This window comes from Neopelma chrysocephalum, unplaced genomic scaffold (genome assembly GCF_003984885.1).
Source record: "Neopelma chrysocephalum unplaced genomic scaffold, ASM398488v2 Primary Assembly neopelma1_68, whole genome shotgun sequence".
Taxonomy (NCBI): Eukaryota; Metazoa; Chordata; class Aves; order Passeriformes; family Pipridae; genus Neopelma; species Neopelma chrysocephalum.
In genome coordinates, this window is record NW_020897727.1 from 3,952,609 (window position 1) to 3,966,706 (window position 14,098).

Genomic DNA, 14,098 nt, shown 5'->3' on the forward strand with positions numbered 1-14,098 from the left:
TAAAAGAAGACACAGCCAAAAGTCTTGCTGTGTGGATACACAAAGTTCCCTTAACACACCCTCTCTGTTCTCTGTCACTGTTAAAAGGTCAATTATTTATGGTAATGATGGGAAGGAAGGTGCTTTAGACAGAACAACAATATAAAAGGGATCTGAGAGATACAAATAGGGGAGATACTGAGGGAAGTGTAGCTGATCCTCCTCTCCCATGAAGGATATCACAGTAGAATATCTGGAATGTATCTGGGAGATCTCTATCAAATCCACAGCTGTAGAAAAGTTAAACTGAAATTAGGTACGGTTAAATTTGTGAGTTATTTATGTGCAAAGTGCAAGGTTTACTTCTTCCTGTTTTCCCTGTCTTATATCTCACCAAATAGGAAAAATAAATAAGTTTCCTTCCTCCAGTACATTTACCTGGTAATTGGATACTAAATCCTTAGGTTGGTCAAAAGAGAAGATACAGAAACGTAAGTTCTTTTAGGTCACTGAACAAAGCGCCTCTACAGGTTCCCTATAGCCTTCAGGGAGGTCTACACTCTCCTTCAGGTTTGCTTTGCCCACTTCATTTACAATTTGGAGCTCCTCTCACTTCTCTAGTGTGGCTGAGCAGGGGACTCAGAGCCAAGTCAGGAGCTGCTTCAAGAGGGTAAAAGCTGAACCAGGAACACTGTGGAAAAAAAGGCAGGGCAGCCCCACCTTACCAGAGCAAGGCAAGCAGAGAAATCCAGAGAGGGAAAACAGGTCGAGCCAAGAGTCCAGATCACCAGACGGGTCCAAGTCCAAGGCAGAGCTGTTGTGTGGAGCTCAGCTCTCTTCACAGCCGTGCACCTGCCCATGACCCAAAGCCCAGGGAGACAAGCCCTCAGCTGTGCCCAAAACCTCGGCATCCAAGTTTCACACTGATGTGCCAAACAAGGGTTTTTATACAAGAACACTACACAGACTTCCTCTGACTTTAGGTGGGTACCAACAGACCAGTAATTGAAAGGTTTAAGGAACGCAAGGAAACTGTACATCAGCTCTCCTACACAAAAGAAAAATTTCACAGTAGATCTTCAGGGTGAAATGCATAAAGCTTTAAAAGAGTCCCGGTTTTGTCTGATTTTTGTGGTCTGTTGTTGTAATATTGCCCTAAAATATTATGTATTTCTAATCATTAACAATTCAATTTCATATTGGTAACTCACTTAAGTAAAGACACTGTACAGTGTCACATAAGAGTCAAAATGGAAAGCTTAGCAAAAATCCCCAAATCCAATATTACTTGATTTTTATTGATTATAATGCCAATTATGCTATGTTCTTACAATACAATGGAGAGAAAGAGTAGAAGAAAGAAGAAGTCATTCTCATAGGCTCAAGGTTTGCCATGCTATGAGAGTGATTCTCAGATTTTCCTGTTATAGTCACTTCACATTTTAAAAAGATTCTGAAAAGCTGCAGAACTATTGAGAATGTAAAATATGTTACATCTGGATTTTTTTCCCCCCCTGAAGATCTTATATAATATAATCACACTTCTCAAGACTTGAATCCGTGCTTTTCTTTTAATGGCATTTCTGGGCATTGCAAGGGTAAGACAGGTATATTAGATAGCAAGTGATGGAATGGTTACCATAGTTAAGATCTGCAGACTTTTTATGTTGAATTGTAAACAGTTAAATATTTGTCTATAATCTAACAAGTGGACAGAGCAGGAACAAATCAGCCACGTGAGTGTAGGTTTCTGCCTTCTCATTTTAACTTGCTCCTGTAACCAGCTTTCCCTTTCTTGAGTGCTGTTATCTTCCCTGTGAAGAGGAAAGTGAGGCTTATTTTTGCCTCTAAAAAGAAAAATGGTAAAGTGAAGATTGTGGGCTATCTGTAAACTCAGATTTCGGTTGGATGTGAGAGGTTCTCAATATTTCTCACACATTTTGGTTCATTAGTAGATGAATGTTATTTCAGACACTCATTATGTTTTACAGGTTTTTTTATTTGACCTCCATAAATAGTTACCAAAGCAAGAGACAAAATTCTTCAGAATTAAATCAAAAGAGTTCTGCTTATGGGTGCCAGGGCATTAAAATACACATCTTCAGAAGAAGATATAATCTGTGAATTTTATGGTCAATTAAGGCAACTTGTCAAGTAAAGGGAAATAACTCAGTTATTTGAATAAATAACTCTTATAAAGCAGACATTTCATATTTGATTGTAAAATACTATTAGAGAATTTCTTGTCTTGCCTTTCAGCTATGCTGACACAAAGGTGATAAACTGGAAATAACATTTACCTCCGTGCAGGTTATAAATGCTTAGGAACTCAAGGCACTTATTTATTTAGGTGGTGATACTGGAATTTAGTTGCCTCATTTCAGACACATGAAAGTTGCTTAGAATCATTGAAAGCAGAATATTGCACTTAAATAATTTAAAATAATTTCATAAGCAAATGAAGTGTGAAGATTTTCAGAAAAATCTATCCACAAATTATTAAAAAAAAAAAAATTACAATCCTGTGGGATATATAGACTCTAGCATTTGATAGCATTTTCTGAAGAAGATGAATTAATCACTCATTCTAAGCATAGGCTCTTTAAATCGCTACAGTTACATAAAATGACTCATGCAATTGCAATTTGCCAGGGGTTTTTTAATGTCTACATCATAGAAAACAAACCAGTTTTTGCTAAATGCTTATTTCCTTTACATTAGACAATATTTATGTTACACTTTTTTTTTTTAGAATATCTGCCTTCCCTATAGATCTGGAAGTGTTTTTGCAATGCCTTGACTCTACAGCCTGGATTGATTTGTGGAGAATGGCTTGGCAAGTATAAGGAGGGGAAGATACTCTTTAAACTTGTCATGGGCATTTCTATGTCTTCTGTGGTATTTGAATTGTATGTCCTTTCTGACAAAAAGGCTATTGCCTGCTGTGAGATAGATCAATGGGTGATATTGTGCAGTGATTGCTATTTGTTTAAGAGAAATCTCACTGACTGACCCACTTCCTGTAATGCATAAAAAATAAATGACAGAAGTAATATTTTTGTTCTTGTTTCACTTTCATTCATCTTATTTGATCAGCACTGAACAAAACTGACATCTCATCAAACCCAAAAGTGTATTTCTGCAAGAGGTTCATCAGAGGGTGGCATTTAAAACACAGACATTGCGGGAACAAATGTATTTGCCGGCTCTGTCCATCGATGTAAACCTGACCTTTATACTGTAGATTTATTGACACTGTGTTGCTTTGTATCATATTTTATTACTATGTGGAAAGCCTGGAAGGTCCTCCCTGTAAAACCACTTTTGATTTTGATCAGGAAACTTTTGCATCTTCAAGTAGATTCGTCTAGAGATTGAGGAAACCTTAATATGTCTTAATCTGACATAAACCAAGCTGACTTAACTGCACTTTTAAAATGCCTCCACATTGGTCTGCCTTTCAGCTGCACCAGTTCTTGGGGACATCACACAGTGAGAAGAGCACTACTGAGTAGTATTTTCCTACGGTCCCTTTCACCTCTCTGCAAACTAAATACATTTGTAATCCTGTTCCAGGAAAGCAGAATCTATTACCTACACTCTTGTAATTAGGATTTACAAGTCTAAAACAGTCAAATAAATTCCACGTACAAAACATGAACTGGGCTCCAACATTACTAAAACAATAATGCATTTGCCTTGTTGTTATGCAGTATGCTTCCACTTTGTTCACACAATCACCTAGGAGACATGTAAGCCCTTTAATAAACAGGGTATTCTAGAATTCTTTGGATTGATACATAACCGTTTTAAGTATATATAACAGGTCTGTGACGAAATATTGTCTTCTGTGGGGAAAATTCTGATGAGAACAAATGAAAATTAACAAAGCTGATTCCAATCAGGCTGAAAAAACACATCTTTCCAACTAATTGGCAAAATACTGGTTTGCATTTCTTCAGTATGTTCTTCTCCTAAATCCCCTGGAAGCTTGCCAACAAGCCAGAACACTGAAGCACCATGCTGGTGAGCCCTACATGAATCACATCTGTGTCGTTGTTTTCAGCCTTCTAGGCTTGAACATATTGAAAGAGTCAATGCTTGGCAGTAAAGCAAATAGGCTATTTTCCTTAAAGAAAGAAAAATCTATTATTCGTGTGCTGGAGTCTGAAATCCTAATATTTACCCTTGTCTAAATAATGTGTAATTGAGCACTAGCATAAACCAACTCCAGATTTCCCTCAAAACCATTGTTTCCTTTCTTAAAAATAGAAGTGGAAAGCAATTTAAAATCATCCTTTCATTCCCACATTAATTCAGATAAAAAATTAGAGCTCAGTCCTTGGAGTCAAGAGAAAGACATAGCAGGAAAGGGGGAGGGGGATTTCCACTTGTCTGCTGTCTGAATCCACACAGACATCTGTATCTAGGGTAGCTGCCTGGGATCACTTCACAGTCAATGGAAAGAAATGGGCATTTCTAGAGGACAATTTCTCTGACATATCCTAAACATCTTTATTTGGGATAGGGTAAACCAATGCATTCCAAATGTAAGTACTTCATGAGCTTCAGGTAAAGCCCAAGGTCACAAGGACTAGTTTTAGTGAAGCCCTGAATATGCATTTTTTCCTTCTTGAGTGAATTTAGCTGGAATTAGATAGAAGTGTCTCCAGTTTTAAGAAATAATACTTACTGGTTAGATATAGCTACTTTTGAGATGTTCTTGAAATTTCTATGTTTTTCAAGAGGTATTTTTGTACCATAAAAAGTGAATTTTATTTTGCTGTAAATGCTGCTTTTGGAGATTCGAAAAGAATTTTCTTTCTCAAAAAGAAACTTTTTAAAATGCTGATCCAGATGAAACATTTATTGCCCTGGTTTGCTTGTTTCTTTGTCATAACTGTGGCAAATGAAGTATTTAAAACTAAGATTCCCATAATACTTTATTAAAATTGAAGGACAGTACCTTACTGCTGGATGATGTTCTCTGTACCTAATTAGACAGTCTTGTCTGTGAAGCAGCAACTCAACTGAGGAACAAAAGTCAGTGTAAAGAAGATAAACTAGATGACCTGACTACTTATCTCCAGACTTATTCAAATCTGTCTTTTGACCTCTTATAGATTAGTAAGGAAGTACTAGAAGTGTAAGCTATAAAATGGGATAACAGCCAAGAAGAGATAGATGAGGAGGAGACAGGAGGAAGGATGCCGACCATCTTTGCTGATCAATGAGAGAGGAAAACAAGATCTATTTTATAATTCAGAAATCCTATTAGAAAAAAAAAATTAGATACTGACTGATTACCATTAAAAGTTTACTATTACAATTACATTCCATGAGTAACTTCAAGGCAATTTTCATGTGATGCTTATAGATGTTCAGCGAATTAGACATGCACATGACCATGACCTCTTCACATAAAATTTATTCAATAATAAAGTTAGTTCAAGTGATAATGATACTGCCTGTTGGGACTTGCTGGAGGATCCCTGACATGGATGTTTTAATTATGTTATGGATATACTGTCTTGAGATCACTGTCCTTGTGCTTACTAGAGAAACCCCATCAAGCCTATACAAGCAGTTCACAATTCATGTCTAGGGATCTAGCAAAACAGGAGCAATTTTTATTCAATATAGTGTTCAAATTATTTGCCTCTTTCCTACAGTTAAATATGCAGTTTCTTAGAATATATTCCTTAGTAGAAATGCACTTTGGTTAGGCAAAACTTCCATCCCAACAAATGTTGTTTTTAGCATTAGAGCATGTCAGGTTGCTGTTTAAAACCATTTTTAAAGTTCCAAATGTCTGAATGGAAAAGGTGCTGTACCATGGGTTTTGCCTGCTCAGATCTCTACGGCTTCTTGTGACTGTCAAGAAGGGTTTCTAATGTTTTGTTGCACTGCCCACAGAGGGGGCTGGCAAACAGCAAAGAGTGGTTGAGTCACCAGCTGCTTGAGAACAGGTAAAAAAATGGGGACTGTGCTTAGGCACAGGTGAAGATCATCTTAAATCATATTTACTTTTACAAACTTCCCTACCTTCTTCATAGAATTTTAGCTCTGGCTTATAGCAGTGACTATGAAAATCACTAACAATTACTATTAATTTTATCAAGACAAAAGCCAATTCACATTGAAAAGAGAAGTCTTTTGCAGACAACCTTGGACAGACACTGATTTTTACCGGAAGGATACCATTGTTTTCTGCAACAGCCAAATATATATTTTACTGAGGATAAAGCTAGATTTGCAATGATAGCATTTAATATAGACTTTAATCACTCAGTCTTATCTCTAGTATTTAAGAGAGTTGTATTTGACTGTATTACTATTTTTGGACATGCCGTATTCAAGGTATACTCTCTAAACAGCCTAGCAATGATTCCTTGCTTAGGGATCAAGAGTCAAACATTTGCAGATGCTATTTTATGTCCTGGCTCAATTAGCAGAAAAGGGTTGTGAAAAGCAGTTTTTACATGGTCCTGATAAATCCCCTGACTAAGCATACTTTTTGTACTGGCTGCAGATGTTTACCTGACTCACAGATTCATGAAATCTGACAGAGATGACTTTGAGGTCTCCATGTATATACCTGATGTATGCAAACATAATTAATATATTAAATATAAGCCATGCTGGGGCAGTAATTACTGAATTATGTTTGCAGATATAATGCCAATAATATCTATGCGACTCCCTCAGACTATATTTTTCCTAAATATGCTGTACTGTTGTTTTTTTCTCTAAAAGTAGGCAAAGCTTCAGTGGTTTCCTTAACTCCTTCTTGCAATCACAAGAGTTATCATATAATCAGAAAGTAGAAATATCAAAAAGGAAATTGGTTCTTTCTTACTGAAGGACAGACTCACAGAATGGGTGAGATTGGAAGGGGCCACTGGAGGTCATGTAGTCCAAGCTCCCTGCTCAGATAAGGCCCCCTAGAGCACATAACTCAGGGTTATGTCCAGTTGGCCTCTGAGTATCTCCAGGGAAGGAGACTCCACAACCTCTCTGGGCAACCCTCAAAGGTAATCTTGAAAACCTCGATTCACACACAACAATTTGTTTGCAGTGCCAGGGAGGTGGAATCCCTGGATCGTGTGAGGCAGGAGCTGTTTGCTGTCAGCCGCAGAACTCGTCCTCAAACAGGGGAGACCTTCAAGTACAATAAACTTCTGTTTACTGCTACAGGGAGTCAAGAAGTTCCACCAAACAGTGAGTAATTATTTTCTTCCACATAGGAACACAAGTCTTCATTGAAATTCAAAACAGAACTAAAGAAAAAAGTGGCACTAGTAGCAAGTTTAGGATAGTAGCCATCTTCAGGAAATATCTTCAAATTCACTGTGCACATCTGCTAAAATCTATAAACCGGTTTTATGTCACAGCCTTTCAATCCTCTATTTCCTTCTCTTTTCTCCCCATTCTGTTATTCAACAGCATTTCACCATGACCACCTGCTTCTGCCAAGAAACTGTTTCTTCCAGGGACAATTTTAATTAAAATACTCTCCTAATACGTTCTCAGGTGTAGAATTTTGTTATTCATATCAGCAGTATCTGGAAACTGTTTGATGATCCTTACTATCCAAACTCCCCTTTAATAATCCACTCCAGTGCTTTTCCACGTCCTGTTCCTGAGGATGTGAATGCTTCAGGAGACAGACCCCTAAGCAAGCCTTGGCCTCTTCTCCTGCTATGCCACAGGACTGGCATTAGTCAAGCTACACTATCAGCATTGCAACTTCTCTTTAGTTCCCCTGGTCCCCATGCCTGGTTTAGGGAACTGAAAGGTAGCCATGCCACTACACTGGAAACAACAGGTAGGAACTAAGAGGTGGAAAGGGCTCCATGAGGTCCTTGCACCATTTGGCCCTTTGCATTGGCAGAAAACAATTTAGCAAGTTCAGGGAAAAAAGCCAGTTCTGGTCTGAACTAGAACTGAACCCTCTAGAGGTAATGAATACAGTTCCTGATTTATGACAGAGGCTGTCACGTGTTCAGGAGTAGTAATTGCAGAGATGGAGAACACACATAGAACAAAGTACCACTAATGATCAAACAGACGTTCAGAAACAGAAACCAATCAGCTAATGACAGAATGTTATTCGCCATTTTATCAAATAACTTCAATTTTTTCCTTTAATGGTAGTCCATACTTAGGCAGTATGATGACATCCCATCTTATGATATAAAGAAGAATGGAAGAGAATGTTTCAGGAATAAAACAGGGGTAGTCAGAATTAGAACTCAAGGAGCTATGAGAAAAGAGTAAGATATCTTTAACAACGTTTATACACAGAATCATCAATGTTCAGCTTTTTTGCTAATTATAACATTATTTATCAACGTTTCAGAAAGCTACTCAAACTATATTTATCTGAATGTTTAGTTTGTGAGATCTGTCTTGGAGAAATATTTGCTGATAACTGATACATTTCCTTTATGAAGCTGGTGTTATAAGCAACAAGCATTGTCTGCTGTCTTGTTCACTCTTTAGCTTAATAACTCCTCAGCTATAGGTGTTCACCAAGAAGCAAACACACACGAGCAGACAACAGCATCAGAAAGTGTCAAAGATAAAAGCCACCTTCTTAGTACAAGAATGCTTGCAATGTATGGTTTTGTTCACTTACCTTGACAAAAACAGGCTTTATTTCATGGAAAACTGCACTTCCAAGACAAACAGCAACATCGATAACTAGAAGGTAGAACAAAAGAAAAAGAAAAAAATCACTGATGGTAGGAAACAATTAAACCCTCAACAAAGCAGTGTGTGGTGCGGCAAATAACTGCAGCACCTCTCAGAGAAAAACATTTCAGTATCTGCTACTTGGAAATGAGGTGGACCTGGTACCCTGGATCAAACAGAAATAACCAAGCAGTTATGAGGGTATTTTTTAACCTACCAAGCAGGCCAAGTTCTACAAGTTCTGCATCATTTAAAGTCCCCTGTCTGATCCAACAATTGTAACACAAGTTAAATGAAAAGATCAAATTTTTAAAAAATCCATTTTAACTCAAGAATTGAGGGGGTTGAAATAGTGCATACTTTAATGTCTCTTATATTATGCAAAACAGTGCAGGGTAGTGTAAAAAAACTATATCCAGCAGTTAAAAAAAGATGTATCCCTGCATCTTGTACTACTGAAGCAGTTTTTTCTCTCATTAACTACTTCTAAGCTGAGGGATCAATGACAGGCATCCTTAAGTGTCTGAGGCACATATATCCCAAGGAAGGGGAAAAAACTGTTTAGTGTGGCCCAAGGGGTAGGAATAATAGGATGAAACAGAGCAAAGGCTGAATTTGGAATGGAAATGCTGATAATTAAATGTCCTTGACCATGGAATAATCTCCTAAAGGTCTTTGTGTCATCTAAGCTATTTTAAAATGGGTCAAACACTTTGAAATTTACTGAAAAGAACTATTCTGTGTTGACACAGGGACAGACAAGACAATGATGTAAGTAAACCTTGTTTATTTAGAACTTTTTGAGTTCTATTAATTCTAGTTTTTATTTGTTGGGGAATGATGGTTTCTTCTAAGTTTACTTGTTGTTGCATTGTTTTCCTACTACTTCCATCCTGCCTTCAATTTTATTTTGACATGTTTCACTTGACTGGAAGACACCAGAGTTAGAAAGTTTGCAGGAGGAAGACTTAAAAAGTATGTGTATACAAACTCAAGGTTTGGAAATTCATTCAGCAACTGACCTGAATGAGTTGCCTATGTGTAACATTTATTTATTTCACTAAACAGTACGCTCACTTTACTTTAACTTGTTGGTATTGTCCTTCCACATTGTATGGATTTAAACTGAAGGAGGCTGTAACAGGGAAAGGAATCTGTAAATGAAACTTATGACACAAGAAAGATAGATTTCTAAGAGGAAACAAGAAGGAAGCTGCTCATCTGCAAATATTCGCTTTTGCCTCCAAATATTTCCTCTTCCCTCCATGTCCTGCCCCAGAGCCTGATAGATACCATTACAAACACTGTACTAAAATGCTCTAAAGAAAAAAAAATCATTGCTTTCAGCACTGCTTGCAAACAGCTACTAATGTCTCAACAAATAAAAAGCCTGTCATCATTTTGCATAAATGCCTCTAACACTATGATTGCAACCAATACTACTACAAAGTATTTCCTAGTCAGAGAGAAAATTAGTATCAGTATTAAATATTCTGATAGTAATAACAAAAATCAGCTGTAATTTAAAGAAAAAAAATTAATTCCAGAAGAAAACGCATGAAGAACACTTTCTTATGATGTGAAATTTATTTTCTTCCTTAGCCAGAGAAAAGAGATTTTTTACATTCTAATCAGACCTGAGTTTTTACTTGGATACATATCCTTGTTTATATTTACATAAACTACATGGTTGAGTATATCCAAGCTGTATTCTACCATTCTGTAAGTTCAATTTACGGTGACCCCTTCTAAAAATACTCAGAAAATATGCAAATATATGCATATGCAAATTTTTGTCAAAGAGAAAAAAAGAATACCTAATTAAAAAGCAAAGTTCTGCATGACCAAATTTTAAAATAAAGACCTACATGCGGGTGCATTCATATCATAAACCTAATTGTCAGCTTTAAACTGCACAGTCACACAAGCAAAGTGCATATTTCTATGTGGAGATGGCTGTGCACAAATTTAGAAGTAGCATTTAGGCACAGTTGTAAAAGCTCTGTGTCTTTTTTAATTGCTTAACACAGGCTCTTTTGCCCAAATAGTTCTGGAAGAGGCAACAGATTCACAGTTAAGGGGAGCAGCATAAATTCACCAGGCTGCTGGCTAAATCTAAGAAGAAACTGAAGTTATGTCCAGTATTCAGTTTGAAAGACACAAATCCTCTAGATGAACAAGTTTATTGAAATTAAATGGCAAAATACGGCAAGCCAGAATTATTGTGCATGGTTTTGAGTCTGAATTGACTGATTCTTACCAAAGCAAGTGCAAATCATACAGAATAAAACACAACCTGGAACCTTCTTTTTATCTTTTAAGGAAGATTTGATTTTTTTATATGAAAAGTTGAAATATTACAGAAAGGTAGAATGAAGATATACAGGAAGAACAAAAGCACAGAAACCTTCAGTGACTTATTTACTTAAGGTCACAGAGTAGGTCAGCATCAAAGAAATCATGAATGTACCTCTCTCCAGCCCTGTGCAGGCAGTTGTACATCTACTTCTCTGTATTGCAAACCAGTTTTACATTCAAAAAATCCAATCCAAAAGCTGTGGAGTTAAGTCAGGCTAATATGTCCCATCTCTCTGGGATGCATTTGGTTTATACCTTCTAACGCTGTTTGGCTGCTCCTGGTCTGGAAAGACTCTCAGAGCTTTGAGATGGCAAAAAGCCCCATATCTGAGCATACAGGTATGCATTGAAAAAATGCCACCTCAGAGACAGGGAAACCCAGAGGGCTGGTGTAGGAGGAAGAACAAGTTAATCTGCTGCTGGGATTAGCTGTAATCGCATTAGAAGGATAAGGCCCAGTCAAGTGCAGTGAAGTGCTCAGCACCTCCCTACAGAGAACTTGGTCAGAGCAGACAGAGGTGATGGTTGTCCTGCCTTGAAGGGGTTACACACCAAGCCCAGCCTTGCTCTCCAGCCCTCAGGAAAATCAACCTGACCCACGACTCTGCTCAGCAAAAATCTCCATGATTGCTGTTCAGCACTATGAACAGTCCAGTATAGGAGCAAAGGCGAAGAGAGGGGAAAAACTTACACATGGAATCACTAATTTACAAATCCCTAATCACTTGGGGATTTTTAAACTACCTACTCCAGGAAAAGATGCGATTTTCCATTAGATGAGTGAAATGGAGTCATAAATACAAAGTTGCAAGAATAAACTAAGCTGTATAAGCACCATTAAATCAGCATTTTGGGACTGGTGTAGAACACTTGTTTCCCTTTCAAAAGCACATAATTTAGTAAAGCAGTATAAGAAAACCTCCTGGAACACAGTGTGTGTTACTATATCAGAACAGGGGATTATCTGCTGCCGTGCTATTTGATTAGGCATTAAAACGGAAAAACAGTTTTCAGTGCCCAGTGATAAAGATTAATACAAATATAAGCTACCATAAAAGAACAAAAGTCCAACAAAACCCTTATTGACCAGTTTCAGCCAAGTGGTTTAATCCAAATGATGCAGGGGAACAAACAGTAGGAAGATATAAATTTCTAAGAGCTGGAATACTTCAACAGCTTTTAGGCAAGATGAATTCCTATGTTTTACATATTTAATGAATATTATACTATGGAAAAATAGATCCTGGACTTAGAAGAAAATTCAAAGTTACTGCCTTCTAGAGAAGATTTCCAGGTGCTCTCTACTGTTAGACAGAAGAAAAATAAATAAATAAAGAGAATTAAATGATCACAATCCAATCTTTAAAGTCCCTTGACAAACGTAAACTTCAGTGAATACAATTCATTAAAACCTAATTACAAAAAAATCAATAGTGCAATTTAGCCCAGCCCAAAACTTATTGTAATGCATTGAACATTTGAAAACTCAGGTCTTTATGAACAGGGCTGAAGTGACATTGTATTTACATTGTAGGGTTTCTCTGTAAAGCAATTAGCACAGGCTGCCTGACTTCACTTGAAAAGGATATCACAATAAGTAGCTCGAGGAACAGTATATTTGTAAACACTCCCTCTCAAGGATGCAGTGAGAAAGGAAATTATACTACTAACAATGGGCTATAAAATCAATTTAAAAGAAAAATTAACTATTCATACTCTAAATACATACTCTTCAGGGTTCACTGTTTTTATTGTTGTTTATGGAATTAAATGGGCATATTTTGCTTTTAGTTATGTATCAGGAAATCCACTGACATCTCTGACAATGATAGAAAAATATAGGCTAGACTATAGTCACTATTTTTCAGGAAAATCAGACAGAATTGATTCAGAGTGATAGTAATCAGCTTTTACTGGAATTACTTTAAAATTTAATTTTTATAATATTTGAAAAGCATTCTAATTGTCCTAAAATGTAAATAAAACTGCTACTGTAGCATTTTTTAAAACTTAAATACGATGGAATACTATACAAAGATGATTTTCTATTACAGATTGCCCTAGAGGGCTCTGAAACCACATACCCTGACCAGCTTCTCCTAGTGTTTGGGTTTGTAATTTTAATCCATTTGTCTTTCTCTCAGACTAAAAGAACTGATGTTACAGCAGTTCAAAGAACATTGAAGCCACATAAGGACCTATATGCACCTACTTACTTGTCCATATTTTGCAGAGGCAGGAATATCCCCTGGCCACTTGACCTTATTTCAATTATTATGATTATGACATGCTTGGGTAACACACAGAGAGGCCATACAACCACCAAATAGAACAAAAGCAGAATGATAATTGAAATAAAGGAGGCAAATCACACCATTTTCTTTGGAGCAATCTTCTCAGAGCCATATCAATAATTTTCATCTGCTTTACTTTGTCTTCTGGTAGTTTGAGGGGTTCTTTTTAAGGATCCCAAAGTTTTCCTCAGACAACTAAAGATATTCATCTTCCAAATCACATCTTATCCTATTTGATCTCTGTCAGTGGAAGAGAACAAACAGAGCAGAAGAAGGTGGCACCACACTGAAGGTTAGAGGAGCATGCAGAGATCTCACATATCCTGGCACAGTCATTCCAACAGGGGCTGTACCACCTGTCTGGTATTTATGTACATTTATATTACATTTAATTAACCTAATAGAACACACACACTCAAACAAAAACGCTGATAAAACACCACAGACTCTCACCCATGCAACAAAATCCTTCCATAAATTTTCCTAGTTTATATCATAAGCATGTTTCAATATCTAGTTAGAGCTGAGAGCTTAAATAACCTCTAATAAGGAGCAATGAGGATCTTAAAATGATGCATGGTGACAATGTGTTAAAAAGGTAACAAAACATTCCTGTACTAGGTATAATTGCAATGAAAATAGCATATAAACTAATAAGGTATAACATTTGGAAGAAGGGACTTACAAGGGCAGAGATAACAAAAACACTATTAAAGGAGAACTCAATAATGTTGCTAATACTTCATAGAAGAAGGTCAAGTCCTTCAATA

General features: G+C 36.8%; 1 long non-coding RNA gene across 1 annotated transcript in view; it reads right to left on the reverse strand.

Annotated features, from left to right (window-relative positions):
- The window catches only part of LOC113968414, a 94,042-nt gene extending 85,357 nt beyond the window's left edge, over positions 1 to 8,685 (reverse strand). Inside the window, exon 1 of the long non-coding RNA XR_003534499.1 lies at positions 8,621 to 8,685. This is a non-coding gene — a long non-coding RNA (uncharacterized LOC113968414). The remainder of the gene's footprint in view (positions 1 to 8,620) is intronic.
- Positions 8,686 to 14,098: the final 5,413 nt, after the last annotated feature.